The sequence below is a fragment of the Erythrolamprus reginae genome, chromosome 2, assembly GCF_031021105.1.
Source record: "Erythrolamprus reginae isolate rEryReg1 chromosome 2, rEryReg1.hap1, whole genome shotgun sequence".
In the NCBI taxonomy this organism is placed as follows: Eukaryota; Metazoa; Chordata; class Lepidosauria; order Squamata; family Dipsadidae; genus Erythrolamprus; species Erythrolamprus reginae.
In genome coordinates this window covers 234,706,433-234,723,302 of record NC_091951.1, presented here as the reverse complement: position 1 = coordinate 234,723,302, position 16,870 = coordinate 234,706,433, and positions in this window count along the sequence as shown.

Sequence of the window (16,870 nt, the reverse complement as noted above, 5' to 3'; positions counted from 1 at the left end):
TGAGCAGAAGAAAAAGAACAAAAAGGTAGAGTATATTTACATATGTATTTGAATATGTGTGAACCAAAGAGAAGTAGCAGAGGAGGACATTTGTAAGCAAATTCCTCCTTCCTTGGATTTCACTGCTATGAATTGTATTTTCTTGTTCTCCCCAAATTTATCTACAAGCAGACACCACCATCCCTAAGAAATACAAAAGCTAAGCTTCATTTCTTAAAGAAATCCAATACTGTATTCTGAAATTTGTATCGTTAACCGGATATCAGAGTTGGTGTTTTACATATTTCCCCCCCAATCTGAGATGGGGTTGGGACAGATATTTTGCCTTACTGGCTGAAAAAAAGGGCATTACATTTTTTATTCTAAAATATAACTGTAAAATGTATTTTAACATATAATTTTATCTTTTTTTTAAAAAAAAGTTTTAATAGCATTAAAACAAGTCTTAGGGCATTTTTACATGCTGTAATATTTAACTGTCTTATACCAGTATATTTATACCAGTTATATGCTGTTTCTATTACTGTTGTTAGCCCCCCCCAAATCTACGGAGAGGGGCAGCATACAAATCCAATAAGTAAGTAAGTAAGTAAGTAAGTAAGTAAGTAAGTAAGTAAGTAAGTAAGTAAGTAAGTAAGTAAGTAAGTAGTTAAACATGTCAAAAGTTGAACATAAGAAAGGCTTAATCTTTGAAAAAACTTGTAGAGTACACTCTTTTTTTTCTAATACAAGTACAATTATGGTAAATAACTTTGTAAATGGTTTTATGTTGTTCCTGATCTACTTTGAGGTGCTGAAACTGGAGCTCTTCCACGCATACCACTTAGGCAATACCACAAGAGAAAGGAAACATTTGCAATACAATATACAATTAACAGGTTTTGTTAAAAATTGGGCTGAAACCACTGTAATAATTGGGTTGTATTGTAATTTGTGTGCCACCTCCTTAAGCAGTCACCACAAGCCAATACGTTGTAATCATATATACATTTATATTCAGGGACATTTCCATATCACACCTGGGAGAGATAGCATCTTGGCATTATATGTGCTAATGTTGAAGCAAATCAGCCTTGCACTTGTGGTCTCTATCACACTGTTCTTACAGCAGAGACAAATTGCAGGAGGCAGACAGGTTGTTTTCCAATTTTATTTTCAGTAGGAGTGTCAGGATATACACAGAAAACAGTCATGTGTTATTATGTTCTTGATCATCAGATGGGAAATGAGGCAATTCCAGCTTCCTCCTACCCATTTCTTTCCGAGTCTTGTGAGTCTGTTGTTCTCTGTTGTTTTCTGCAAAAAACAACAAAAACCCAAAAACCGATGGAAACAGAGAAAGAAAAAGTAGATAAAGAGAGGAAAGATGAAGTTAAAAATGTTACTGTGCACATTTGAAGTGTTATATCCAGGTATTCTACAGTTCGAAATAGGCTGTGTAATAGTCTTATTCAACTCAGAGCCCTCCAGATGACTTAAACTACACTCCCCATCATCCAGAACCAGCTGTGCTGACTAAAGATTATGGGAGATAAGATTATTGGGATTGTAGTCCATAGGTGTGACAGCTACTGAGTGGGATAAGACTATGGGGCAATATAGCCTATTCCTGTGATTCACATTTACTTTCAATTTAAAATTCACAGACCGCAAACCAAGCAACCATCAAAACGTCCATTATAAAGATACAAACGTATACAAACGAAGATATGGTGCTTGCAAATTGCAACCAAGACTTCATAGTTGCCTAGAAGAGCTATTCAACACTTTGAAATAGACCAAATCAACCAATCCACGAGGCTTAACTAATACAGTAATACCTCGACTTACGAATTTAATTAGTGCCGGGAGGAGGCTCGTAAGTTGAAAAGCTCGTAAGTCGAAACATTGTTTCCCATAGGAATTAATGGAAAAGCAATTAATGCGTGCAAGCCCAAAAGCGTCGCGCCCCCCTGACGGCGTTCGGCGGCTTCCGAAGCGGCGCTGGGCGAAAGAGGGCGGGCGGACAGCAGCAGAAGGCGAGAAGTGCCTCTTTGTGCACTCGATCTGCAGCGGGGGCATTCTCGGCCCAAGGACCTCGGGGGTTGGGGGCGAGCTTTGCCAAGAGGGACCGGGTGGTGACTACACCGGGCTCGGCTGGGGGGGGGAGTCCTTGGCTTCTGCTGGGGGTGGGGGGGTCTGGATGCCCCCTTCTCCGGCTCTCCGGCAGACCGAGCGCGCGAAGAGGCACCTCTCACCTTCCACCGCTGCCCGCCCGCCCGCCCTCTTTCGCCCAGCGCCGCTTCGGAAGCCGCCGAATGCCGTCAGGGGGGTGCGACGCTTTGTTCCTGCAGCCACCTTGCGTGGCTCTGCAACTGCATCAGCGGCGGGAGCCGGACCTGGACGCCGTCCCCCCTGCTAGCTCTGAGGCCAGGAACCCACCCCCGCCACCCTCGAGAGGCCGGTTGGGAAGGAAGGAAAGCAGGAAAGCGGCTGCTGCCCGCCTGCTTCTCTCTCCCTCCTTCCCCGCGGCACTTGGCGAACGGAGAGGCGGTCGCCTCGCCTGCCGCCCCACTCTGGGGGTCCTTGGCTTCTGCCTCTCCGGAGCCGCCGACCAAGCGGAGCAGCGGCGCGGACGGCCCGCAGCCAGGGTGGGGGAGGCGGGGCGCGCATCGCCGGCTTGTCCCGTTCTGCGGAGCACACAAGGTTGACAGGCATGCAGGATGACAGGCGAGCAGGAGGACCTTCCTAACTCCCTCCCCCCAGCCGAAAACCCAAGGGCCTCGGCTCGTATCCCGAATTTGAGCTCGGGAGTCAAACAAAAATGTCTCTCCCCTCCCAGCTCGTATCTTGAAATCCTCGTATGTAGAGCAGCTCGTATGTCGAGGTTCTACTGTACAAATTTCTCAGATAAGAACTGGGAAGTCTCCCATTCCAAATTCCATTCAGCCATAAAACTCAGTGGATCTTTGTGTTAGTTTGAGCCAAATTACACCCCTCTAATACTTTTTGAGATCAAGAGAGGAAAAACCAAAGGTGCGGCATCTGATAGCTATATAACGATACTCATATGGCTTTCTTGGTAGCAATATACAGTAGTTGGCTTATACTTTCTTGAAGGATTTTTTTTGTTTACTTCCTAATCTAGTTTATAACTCTGAGATATCCCAACAGTCTCCATCCAAATGCCAAACCAAATCCTAACTTACACAGCTTTTGCTGATTCTGTTATCTCATAAATTAGCTATAGATGCTGGAAAAACAAGAGTCTCAATAAAGAAGAATATTTGTAGCTCAGAGTTGAAACAAGTGGTCCTTGGTAGTCTCTGAGCTTGCTCTTTTTCTTGCAGATGTGTCATTACCCAAAATAGACAATATCATCGATACTGGTAAGGAGTGGGATTATCTCTCAATTTATTCTAGTCTAGTTTATTCTAGTGCAGGCGTCCCCAAACTTTTTACACAGGGGGCCAGTTCACTGGCCCTCGGACTGTTGGAGGGCTGGACTATTAAAAAAAACTATGAACAAATCCCTATGCACACTGCACATACCTTATTTTAAAGTAAAAAACAAAATGGGAATGTACCGTTTAGAGGGGGGGGGAAGAAGTCTGAAATTCATATATGTTTAGGTTTTGTTTTTAATTTTTTTTGTTAACATCTGATTGTAGGTTTTCTTGGTTTATAGAAAAATGTATAAAGAAAGAAGGAAGCACTTTGGCATAATGGTTAATAAGTTAGAAATATAATTGGTGTACTTTTTGAAGGAACATTAAGGAGGGAATTTTATTAAAAGAAAATGAATGTAACTGGATGACAAAATTAGAAAAAAAAACTTTTGCAACTTTTTTGATAATTGATATTAGTTACTAACAAAATACCGCATTTTATTCATAGAAAATTAGATGGAACACTGTGTTGTGTCACTCACCCGTGGGCCGGATAAATGGCCTCAGCAGTCCGCATGTGGCCCACGGGCCGTAGTTTGGGGACCGTTGTTCTAGTGTCTTGCCCTATTAGTGTTGATGGGAGTGGTCATAGAGATTCTTTGGTTGGGCAGTTTTGTTGAGATTTGTTCCTGACTAGGAGAGCCAATCAGAACATGGTTAGTCAATGAATCTTGTCTGGTGACTCAGTCAGCCAATCAAAGTGAAGTGTTGACTGAGCATGTCCAGAAACTGAGGAAGAAGAAGGGTGTAGATTAGCCACTTCTCCATTGTACTTTGTGGTGAAAACATCTCTTGCCATGCGATCTGTGAAAGAACATGTAGTATTGTAGAAATCTTTTGTTATACTTATAAAAGGTTATTTGAATCAGCAAAATGCAGTCATTTGTGAAGCTTCTGATTGATTTTGCTACACACAATGCAACAAGTTTGCTGTTGCCTTCTTTGGTAGTTTCAGAATAGGATAGGATAGAATAGAATAGAAAAGAATAGAATATTTTTATTGGTCAAGTGTGATTGGAGACACAAGGAATTTGTCATTGGTGCATATGTTCTCAGTGTACATAAGAGAAAAGATACATTTGTCAAGAATCATGAAATACAACACTTAATGATTGGCATAGGGTACAAATAAGCAATGAGGAAACAATCAATATTAATATAAATTGTAAGGATACAAGCATACAGTCATACAGTCATAAGTGGGAGGAGATGGGTGATTGGAATGATGAGAAGACTAACAGTAATAGTAATGCAGCTTTAATGAATAGTTTGACAGTGGTGAGGGCATTATTTGTTTAGCAGAGTGATGGCATTTGGGGAAAAACTGTCCTTGTGTCTTGGTGTGCAGTGGTCTATAGCGTCATTTTGAGGGTAGGAGTTGAAACAATGGATGTCCAAGATGTGAGGGGTCAATCAGATTCAATTCACAACTTAACAACTGTAGTGATTAATTTAACAACTATGGCAACAAAGGTCATAAAACGCAGCAAAACTCACTGAACAACTATCTCCCTTAGCAATTGTGATCTTAAATCACAGCCCAGCTGTAGAAAACTAGTAGATAGCACTGCCATAATAAACAGAGGTGATTTATACATGTGAATTGAAGCCTGGTAAAATTGCCCCTTTGGCTATGAAGTCATTAAGTGCTTTAACAGGAGCCCCCCTTCCTTTGTCAATTTCCTATCAGCAGGGGACTAATGGCAGAAACCAGCTATATAGTGTTCTTCTATGATCAGTGGGATTACGTGATTAAATCTACCATAATTAATAAATAATGGATTCGATGCACCAAAGGTCTTTTCTACAACAAAGATTGGTTCCACCGATGGAATTTTGGGAAAGTTACATCAAACTTTTGGGAACAGCTTTTCAGCTGATTCAGAGAATTATTTATTTTATTTTATTTATTTGTTTCGTCAAGTACATATTGGAGGTATGTAAAGATATAATAATATGTATATACATGATACTAGTAAAAAGAAAAATAAGAAAAAAAACATTAGATATAATAATATTCATATACATGATACTAGTAAAAAAATATAAAGAAACATTAGGACAGGGGACTGAGTTTGTTGTTGTTGTTGTTTTACTCATTGGGGTCTGACCAATAAGTCAGGTTTCACGTAGAGCAACTGGATTTAAGTCAGATCTTTACCAAAAAGAGTGGTATGGGGAGTTTTTGACTTGCAACCACAACTGAGCCCAAAATTTCCATTGCAAAGTGACTTTTGCCCCATTTTACCACTTTCCTTGCTACAGCCATTAAGTGAATGACTGCAGCTGTTAAATTAGCAACACGGTTGTTAAGTGAATCTGGCTTCTCCATGTCAGAAAGTTGCAAAAGGTGATCACATGACCCCAGGATGCTCCAACCGTCATAAATACCTGCCAGTTACCAAGCATCTGAATTTTGATCCCATGACTGTGGAGGAAATGCTGCAAGGGTCTTAAGTGTGAAAAACGGTCATAAATCACTTTTTCCGGTGTGTTTGCAACTTCAAAGAGTCACTAAATGAATGGTCATAAATTGAGGACTACCTGTATCGGAGAGGGGCGGCATACAAATCTAATAAATAATTATTATTATTATTATTATTATTATTATTATTATTATTATTATTATTATTATTATTATTATTATTATTATTATGTCAGTACAACACAGCAAACGAGATCACCATGCTGGATTTTGTATTTCATCACCAGTCGGGCGCTTCCCAAGCACCTAGGACTACGTGATGTAGTGGCAAATTATGTTTGCCGATCCCAGTAAAGCGGCCTTTTGCAATTGACAGATGGAGATTTTGTCAATTCCGATGGTTTTCAAATGTACGCTGAGATCCTTTGGCACTGCGCCCAGCGTGCCAAGTACCACTGGGATCACTTTCACGGGCTTATGCCAGAGTCGTTGCAGCTCGATTTTTAGATCTTTGTATTTCACTAATTTCTCTAGCTGCTTTTCCTCAATTTTCTGTCCCCTGGGATTGCGATGTCGATGATCCATACTTTCTTTTTCTCCACGATCACAATGTCTGGTGTGTTATGCTTCAGAATTCGGTCAGTCTGAAGTCGGAAGTCCCACAGTAGTTTTGCTTGCTCATTTTCGACCACTTTTTCGGGATTATTATTATTATTATTATTATTATTATTATTATTATTATTATTATTTCCAATTCTTATTCCTTGCCAGAAATCTAGGACAAAAGCATTGCTTCTTATTATAGATGGCAAAATACTGGCCTAATGGAAAAGGTAAGAACGGTTACAAAACTTCCCTGTCATTTTAAACCCTTATTTTTCCGCCTAACTACCACTGGCATTTTGAAAATCCAAACAGCATGATATTTCAGAGATTAAGTCAAAATATTTTGATTTGCTGTCTCGGTGTGTGCAATTAGCCTTGCTCTATTCTCTCTGCCTTCTATACTGAGTAAAGGTAGCCTTGGCTCGGTCTGATGAACACTGAGTGTGGTCTGTATTATAGGTAGTCTTTTTTTTCCCCACCAGCCAGCTGAATTGTGTTTCAGAAGTTGATGTCAATAAAGCATTTGTGTTCTCCCGTTTATGATGCTAATAAGCAACGGGGAACCCCAAGAACATTTAGACAGCAACCAAGAATCAGTTTACAACAGAAGCTCGTTCCGAATAAAGTTGGGGATAAATATGATATGGTTAAACAACAAGAAAAGGGTGGAATGCAGTTCTATGGATAAAAACGGGCAAACAGAAGTGGTTTCAGATTACCAGAATGAGATTCAATGCAATATAATATCGTGTTTCCCTTATAATAAGACTCATCCCAATAAGGGCTTTTTGGGGCATTCTTGAAATAAGCCCCACCCTGAAAATAAGCATCCCCCAAATACTTTCTGGGGAAAGGGGGGGGGGACATGCTGGGAGCCTCTCTTTCTCCAGCAGACACTCTTTTGGCCAGGAGAGCGAGAGCAAACGAGAGGCAGGTGCACACTCATCGTGCGGGACTAGCTCAGCTCATCTGGACTCTGCCTGCATCAGCTTGAAATGTGCACCTGCCTGGGAAGAACAGGAGGTGAGCATCTATCCCTTCATCACAGACAGGAGCATGTTTCCAAATGCTGCCAAAGGCAGCCCAGAGCAGTCGAGTCAGTCCCGCAGGGGGTACACGCAGCCACCTCTTGCTTACTCTCTCTCTCTCTCTCTCTCTCCCTCCCAGCCAAAAGAGTGCCTGCCACAGAAAGACTGGTTCCTGGCTGAGAGAGCGAAAGCAAGCCCCTTTGGCTCTGCCTCCTGCTACCGCCACCTCCCTCGCTCGCCTCCCACCGCTTCTTCAGTTCTGCTGCCACCCCTGCCTCCTTCATGTTCTCTGGTAGAATCCTCCCAAAAATTCGCAGGTACAAATTTCAGACATACACACGTTTCAAAAGTCAAAACAATGTTCTTTATAATTAAAATTCACTTAAACGAAACCCTCTTTTGGTATAGCAAAGAGCACTCGTCTCCAAACAAACTGGTAATTTGTACAAGTCCCTTATCAGTCCTGTGATACTTAGCTTGCAGCTGTGAGGTAATTTACAGTCCTTCTTCTTTCACAAAGTGAAACACACTTTGCTCTGGTTTAGTTTCCAAGCGGGGAAAAATCAGCACACAAAAGGTCAAAGTCAGTAAAGCAGTCATGAAACACAACCATCAGATAATCCTCCACAATGGGCAAACTCACAGGCTGCTATTTATAGCAGCCTCACTAATTACTACAGCCCCACCCAACCACAGGTGGCCTCATTTTCTTTGATAATAATCTCTCAGTTGTTGTTGCCTATGCATCGCTCTCTGCATGCGTGGCTGTATCATTAACTCTTGTTCTGAATCCAAGGAGGAGCTAGATAATTGATCTCCTTCTGAGCTGTCTGCCACACTCTCCTCCTCCCTGTCACTCATGTCTTCTTGCTCAGAGGAGCCTTCATCAGCAGATTCCACCGGGGGCAAAACAGGCCTGCAGCACGTGGATGTCTCCTCCACATCCACAGTCCTTGGGGCAGGAGCTGGGCCAGAGCTAACCACAACACTTCACTTGCCTCCCAGAGCTACCACCTCCTTTGCTCGCCTCCCACTGCCCCTTCGGCTCTGCCTGTCACCACTACCTACCCTCTCACTTGCTCGCCCACCGCTTCCTCTGGGCTCTGCCTACAGCAATTTAAAACGCCCTTTTGTCTATGAGGAAGAGGAGGCGAGCGCCAGTCCCTGCCTCCACGCAGGCAGGAACACATTTTAAAACGCTGCCCTGGCCAGCCCAGAGCAGCCGAGCTAGTCCTGTGGAGTATATGCATAGCCACCTCTCAATTGCTGTCATGCATGCATGCGCAGTAAGGGGGAGAATCGGGACAGGTAGAAGCCGACAGGTGAAAAGTGACTAGAATCGAGGGAATCCTGTCCTGTAACAGGCAAAGTTTGGGGGAAAGAAAGAAAGACTTCTGCTGCTTCTGCTTTTGGCTGCATGGAGGAAAGCAGCAGAAGCCCAGAAGGAGTTGGGCGGCCTATAAGCTTGAGAAAGAAAGAAAGAAAGAAAGAAAGAAAGAAAGAAGAAAGAAAGAAAGAAAGAGGGAGGGAGGGAGGAAGAAAAAAGGTAGAAAGAAAGACAGACAGACAGAAAGAAAGAAAGAAAGAGGGAGGGCAGAAGGAAGGAAGGAAGGAAGGAAGGAAAAAGGTAGAAAGAAAGACAGACAGACAGACAGAAAGAAAGAAAGAAAGAAAGAAGAAGGAGGGAGGGAGGAAGAAAAAAGGTAGAAAGAAAGAAAGACAGACAGACAGACAGACAGAAAGAAAGAGGGAAGGAGGGAGGGAGGGAGGAAGGAAAAAGGTAGAAAGAAAGACAGACAGAAAGAAAGAAAGAAAGAAAGAAGGAGGGAGGGAGGAAGAAAAAAGGTAGAAAGAAAAAATAAAGACATACAGAAAGAAAGAAAGAAGAAAGAAAGAAAGAAAGAAAGAAAGAAAGAGTCTTTATTTCTTTACCTCAAACTCCAGTTCTTCTGCTTCCAAATCCAGCTGAATGCTCTTTACCCAGCGGCTTCTGCCTGTCCCGATTTGTAGCTTGATTTGCGAGACACATCTCCTACCTGGGACTTGTAGCTCTGTCATGTTCCAGGGAAGAAAGCCCATTGTACCTGTAAAAGAAAACTTATCGCAAGATCAAGAAGTCTTTTTTTACCAGTACAATGGGCTTTCTCCCCTGGACACAATGCTGAGGAAAGTGATGGAGCTACAAGTCCCAGAGAGGACATGCGTCTCGGTGGGGTGCAATTTTGAAGTGTCAGGTGAGGTGCAAAAGATAAGCCATCCCCAATAATAAGGCCAGGGGTGTTTTGGGAGAGTCAAAAAAATATAAGCCCCTATCTTATTTTGGGGAAAACATGGTATACACTCCACAACTTACAGCAGTTCATTTGGTGATTGTTCCTTTAGTGACTTATGACCATTTTTCATACTTACAACCATTGCAGCATCCCCATGGCTACATGATGCAGATTCAAATGCTTGGCAAGTGGCCCATGTTTATGATGGATGCAGTATCCCAGGATCATGTGATACTTTTTTTAGACCTTCTGACAGGCAAAGTCGATGGGGAAGTCAGATTCACTTAACAAGCACAGCGATTCATTTAACAAATTGGCAAGAAAAGTCAGAAAATGGGGCAAAAATAATTTAATAACTGTCTCACTTAGTAACATAAATTTGGGGTTCAATGGTGGTTGTCAGTCGAAGACTACCTGTACTTACAAATCAGATTGCATGAACAGAAATTATACCAATTGTGCTCTGTCTCCTTTCTTTGTGTATGTACAACATACTCATAGCGTTGTTGTGAGGAATGGTATGTACATTAAAAAAAATCAGATCTAACAAAGAAAAAAGAAAGTATAAAGATAAAAGAGATGGAAGTCCCAAGACTGAGATTTACAGAAAAAAATTGGGATTTTCATTCGGAAACATGGGGAAGCGCAGCAAGAATGAGAACAAAATACTCTGTACTTGTTCAAACATCTTTTATTAGACCAAATCTGCAGAAGTAAAATATTCGTAACTGAACTTTGCCAAGGTGGGAACTCTTAAAAAATGAAAAAGCCTAAAAGAGCAATTCCAGGCAGGCAAAAAATGCTAGAAGCAGCATTATGATCACACAAAGATTAAAGATACAAAGCCAAACAAAAAAAAAATTATATAGGAAATGAAAATAGGCACACATCACCCAAGATGGGATAGAAAATGTAACCCAATCATTTAGCAAACAAAGAGAAGATCAACAAAAAAGGAATTCTTCAGATATGTTTAAAATAGAATTGAGAGGGGGGGGAATCTATGAACCAGCCACTCCATGAAGAGCCACAAGATGTTAACAAGCAACAAAGAAATGTCCTTAAGTCAATGCAATTTTAGCTGAACAAGAACCCACCACCCTTTAGTAACCTACAGTATCTTCTGCAGTCATCTAATCGTCATTCTGCCTGGGGGGAAAATTAACAACAAAAAAACATATGTCCTACAATCTTTACTCATATCTTTTATATCTTCATTCAAAGATGGCTGCATGATGCTGGAAGATAGTGTAGATCAGGGGTGTCAAACTCACGGCCTGCAGGCTAGATCTGGCCCATAGGATGCTTACATCTGGCCCACAGGGCCAACCTGGAAACACAAAGAACCAGCCCATGCTGCTTCTGCCAGCAAAAATGTAGCTCGGCCCTCAAAAGCTCCATTTTCGCTGGCAGAAAGTTGCATGAGGCCATCACAGCTGAAAACAGATCTCACGGCCGGCCTTCCCACACTCCATTTTTGCTGGCAGGGGGTTTCAGGTAGTTGTTGCAGCTGAAAACAGAGCTCGGGAGCCCATTTTCAGGCACCCCTGACATGAGTGATGTCAACATGGCCATGTTTATCCCAGCTCCCCAAAGTCAAACACGAATCTGATGAGGCCCTCAATGAAATTGAGGTTGATATCGCTGCTGTAGATCATTAACTGGGATTCAATCTGAATTATGGATATTTGAAGACAATTGGGAGGAGTGCTGCGAAGGGCCAAGAATGATGGTTTAGATTAAAAGAAAGGTGGTCAGGGAATATCTAGGGCTCAATGAATTGTAACTCTCCCATTTGTTCATGCAATAGGATGTGCAGAGGTCTGATGAAAATAAATAAACTGAACAGGGAAGATCCCTACAGCTCTGGTATGATTGCTGAGAAGTTTGAAGTATACGGTAGTTTCCAAGAAAGAAAGCAACAGAAGTTTCAAAATATAGCAACGTGCTGCTTCTTATGGGAATCATTTATCCAGCACATCAGACAAGTTGTTACTGTAAGAATCATATGAAAGGGGTAGAAATGCTAATCCCAAACAGGATTGAGGGAGCTTCATTTTGTCCAGGCTCAATTTATATATGGGTAACTGAATAAATGATGCCAAAACAATTTGTCATGGATCCCCAAAATACTTGTTTCGCAAGATTAATAAAGGAACTTTTACACCAGGAAAGATTTGTGATGGCAAGCGAAACCAATACATCTTGGATTAATGGGATTAGGGTTTAATGTTGAAGAAAGAAACTTCAGAAAATGCTGCCTACAACGGGGAGACTTACACTTCAGGAAGTCATTCTAGTGCATCTAGTGTTCATGGATGTATTCATAGTTATATTAATTGGAGTTGATTGGGGTTTTTCCCCCCTTCACTGCTATTTTTGTCCTTTATATTTTTGTTATATTGTTTTTAAGTACTGTTAGCCACCTGGAGTCATGTTTTGGAGATGGCTAGTCATATAAATTATATAAGTAAGTAGAAATACTCTGTTTTTAAGTGTTGTTGGCCACCCAGAATTATACAGTATTTGAGATGGGCAGCCACATAAATTAAATTAAACAAATAAAGATCGTATCCAGCCTCTTATCTAGCAGGCATTTGCCAATTCACCATCAAATTTCTTCAAGCCTATGTATATCTTCCACATATGTATAATTTAAAAGCCAAAACATAAGCCACTTGTATCGGCACTGGGCTTTGTGGAGCAGCAATTGGATCTCCACTGGCCTCTTGATTTGATTGATCTTCAAGATGGGCATGACTAAATAGAAACACTTGATTTTTTTCAAACCTCATGCAGGCAGGGAGGCTTGTACAATCATCCTCTGTAAAATCTGTTTTGTTAGTGCAAGCTGGTCTTTTTTTTTTTTGTCCACATTCAAGATGACCATAAATTATGAAGAAATGATGTCCCTAGAATCCTCCCCAAATTTGCTATGAAAGAAAATCATTCTCTGTTGTACAGAATTAGTTTGCCAATTCTTCACTCTCTCTGCTTTCTCCTCCTCATTTGTCCCACACCCACCGCCTCATTTGTCTTTGATACCTGATACCCAAGGAACAGGGTCTAAGGTTTTCCTAATGTTGCCACCAATGCAATTTGCTCTCAAGGGACAACAATCTGAACATCTGCAACCACAAAGCATCAACATTGTATTATACCTTCAGGGTGTTTCCTGGGATGTTAACTTTCTTGGAAAGGGAGCAGCAGTAGTTTGATTTGCATGTTGCATCCCTACTTTGCAATAAAAACCACCTCCTTTGTGCAGTAAAAACAGCAGTAAACCTTCTTATCTAGTCCAGTGAAGCTATGCATCCAATGTATATACAGCAGTATAAATAAATGCCCTGGGAAATTATAGTTTTTGCTTATTTACTCTTTCTTTTTTTCATGAATGCTTGCGTGGCCACTCATTCCCAGCATCTTTTCTTCAAATGCTGGGGCCACCAGAGTTGCTGTGACCCTGATCATGTCATCTTCCCCAGCCTCAAAGCTGAAGTTGTCTAGGACTGCTTTGAGGAAGAAGAAAATAGTAGTCATCAATGCCAAAACTGACATTGCCATATTGGAGGTTTTTTTCCCCAAAAAATTCCAAATATGGCTGGATAAGACTTTAATGCCTTGAATGTAGGAGATGTCCATGAAATATGGGAAATATAGCCCTATGCAAATGGAATCGGTATATTTATTAAGCTATCAGATAGTTTACAAAATGCACACAATTTTCTTGATTTTCAACTATTTTCCATTTGGTGAGATGACTAAAAGTAGGGAAGAGAAGGGAAGGGAAGGAGTAAGGAAGGGAGGGAGGGAGGACGGGAGGGAGGGAGGGAAGAAGGAAGGGAGGGAGGGAGGACGGGAGGGAGGGAGGGAGGAAGGAAGGAAGGAAGGAAGGAAGGAAGGAAGGAAGGAAGGAAGGAAGGAAATGTATAGCTAGATCGGCACAAGTTTCAATTTTGAAGAAGAGTGAGGAAGAAGTTCCAAAAATGGAAACTGACTTTTACCAGAGATACTGTATATATAAGTCTAGTCTTGTTTTTCTTAAACCTTGAGAATAAAAATTTGGGAAGTTATGCAAGAATCAATATGTTGCATGCTGGGTAACAAACATTTCAGAGAAATTGTCATGAGTTGGGTGACACTCGCAGTGCTCTTCTTCTAAGAATTTTCTAGTAAAAGAAACAACCCTTAGTTGATCCAGCCAATCAGTTTTTAGCTCTTGTGCCAAGAACTCTCCCACCAACCCAACCAACCCAGGAAAAACACAAAGGAGAATGATATTCTTCCATTTAGAGCAGTGTTTCTCAATTATTTTCTGCCCCCCTCTTGGAAGAAATAAACATTTTGCACGCCCCAACTCTCCGCCGGGATGATTGTTTGCAATATTCAGCACGTTTTCACTGAAAAAGCTCAAGTGGTGTATCAGTGTGATTGGGGTGTAATGTGTTTAAGTGACGCCTTAATTTATTTTGCTTCATGCTGTCTGCTGCCAACATTTTTAGACATGGTAAACATACCAGACTTTCCTCATCTCCCACCGTAGTCACAGTGAAGCCAAGCGCTACATATGCTTCATCACATTTCCTTGTCTTAGCTTTTGGGAGACTTATGTTTGTCTCATTATCTCCATCTTCTCCTTTCTTTTCATCCCTGTTAAATATGTTTCCATGGTGTCTCTTAAGGGTTTGTTACCTGCACTTCATGTCTCCTGCTTAGTGCCATGCGCTATTGTTCCCTGCAAAAATGCCCTACTCCCTCTGGCAAAAAAAAGCATGTTCCCTGGGGTCACGTGCCCCCTGGCATCGCTCCACACCTTCCCCAGGGGAGGCTGCCCCTCTACTGTATTTGAGAAACTGATTTAGAGGAAGTGAAAGCCAGCTCCCAAGGAATCAGATAGTTGCTTTGCCCAATGAAGTGAAATATTCCACCTCTGAGGCGATGGGCCTGGACATAAATTACCTGATAGCAGATCCCACTTTCCTAATGACCTTTTGGATGTGTGATAAAAGTGCTGACTATTTTATAAACAGTTATGCCATTGTTTAAAAGAATTATATTCAAGGAGCTTTTGGAGGAGCTCATTTACATAACATAAATAGCCATCATACAATTCCTTTTGGGAGGAATAAGCAGCATTATGTAAATTGCAGCAAATTCAAATTATTTATTTTTGGTCCCAGACTAATAAAACACAAATACAAAATTTAAACATTTTTTGGGGGGGGGAGCCTGAAGAATCAATAATGGGAAAAGAATATCAACCTGCTTCTGCAAATCATAGCTATTGTTAAAAATGTGGGAAACTTTTATGGTTGTCTAAGTGAGGTTTTACAAAGGGAAGATTTAATTTCGTGAGTAGAGAAACAGCTAAAATTTATGACGATGGATTTAGGAGTGCTAGATGCCCTGAGTGATGTGATGAGTATGATAACAATACATAGGTTACTGATTCGACTTCTAGATCTTTGCAAACAGACATAGAATTATTGTGCAGAATACTAGCACTATGTAGTCTTGTAGTCTCCCTAACAGTATATCAATACAAGAAAGGGCAAAAAAATACTATGTGGAAAATATAACTTACTAGTAGCTGGATACCTGTGCTTTTCTACAAAACTATGTAATCAGGCTTGATAAAGTGACATTTAAAGCTTGAAAATTTATGTAGCATGAGTAACTCCATCGCATCAGAGTTTGTTAATATAAGGCAACTGGCAATTGGAACAGAGTTTGTTTCAGTTGGGGAGGGGGAATAGAATGTCCCAGCCCGCAGGCCAGATGAGTCACAAGCTGGCCACACCCATGCCCAGTTTAGTAAAGGGGTAGCATTAGAGTGTGTTAATGCTGTATAAGGCAACTGGCAGTTGGAGCAGAGTTCTTTTCAGGTGGAGAGGGGGGGTAGAATGTCTAACTCCTTAGCATCAGAGCATGTTAATTACTGTATAAGAATTACTGATGATCTGATGGTCAATTTGAAAAATCCTTTCTTAGTAAGCATCTAGAAGCCAAGAGGAACATATATGCCAAATTTCAGGTTTTATGCTTCTAGATATTTCGTGATGAGTGAGTGGATTTGGCTTTTATAGAGAGAGATTACAGACACACATAGGAAACATTAAGGAGAGCCTGCAATTGCCACATAATAAGGGAAGTGATTTTACCCCTGACATTTTTGTAAGTTTCAGTTTGATTAAGGCAGTGTTTCTCAACCATGGCAACTTTTAAGACGTGTGGATTTCAACTCCCAGAATTCCCCAGCCAGCATCAATACATCACAATCAATTTGCCTCCTCTAGTTGAGGAAAACCTATTCAGTAGGATGAAGTGAACCAGAAACATGACCCAAAATTTCGTTTCAGCCAAAATCTGAGATATCAAAGTCTCACTTGGGCCCTAAGAGAATTGCCGCCAAGAACTAACTGAGCAAGAGACTTGAAGCTGAGTAAGAGTCAAAAAAGTATGGCTTTCAGAAGAATATACACAGCTGCTAAAGTAAGGGATCCATAAAAGTATATTACAAGAATAGGAAAGAGCAAGCTAAATACATTACAGCCAGGGGATGAAAGAAAAGGAACATCATATATTGCACTTTCATGCTTTTCTGTTGTTACAAATAATTCTTACTTCTAGCAGACCATACACCACATTATGCAACACCTTTTGTTCTTTAAACTTCCCATGCCTTTCTTTCTGAGAACCCCTTTAAATGGGCCCTATCATTACTTCCTTAGTTTGTCTCTTCTGCTCATTCTTCTTTCATGTATTTGCTTTGCAATTTGATCCCAGTTCATTCTTTCTATGTGACCAAACTACCTCCATGTTCTTCTTTTGTACTACTCACTCACTTGTGCATTTAATCTACCTTCATACAAAAGAATGTGCATACAGCGCTCATTCTTTTCTTACTCCATCATATCTTTTCTTGTTTTGCACATCACTCAGAAGTAGGTATCTTCCTCCTCTCAATTTGGAATTTATTTTTCTCGATACTGTAGGAGATGACCAGGCTGATAATAATAATAATAATAATAATAATAATTATTATTATTATTATTATTATTATTATTGTTGTTATTATTACTACTACTACTACTACTACTACTACTACTA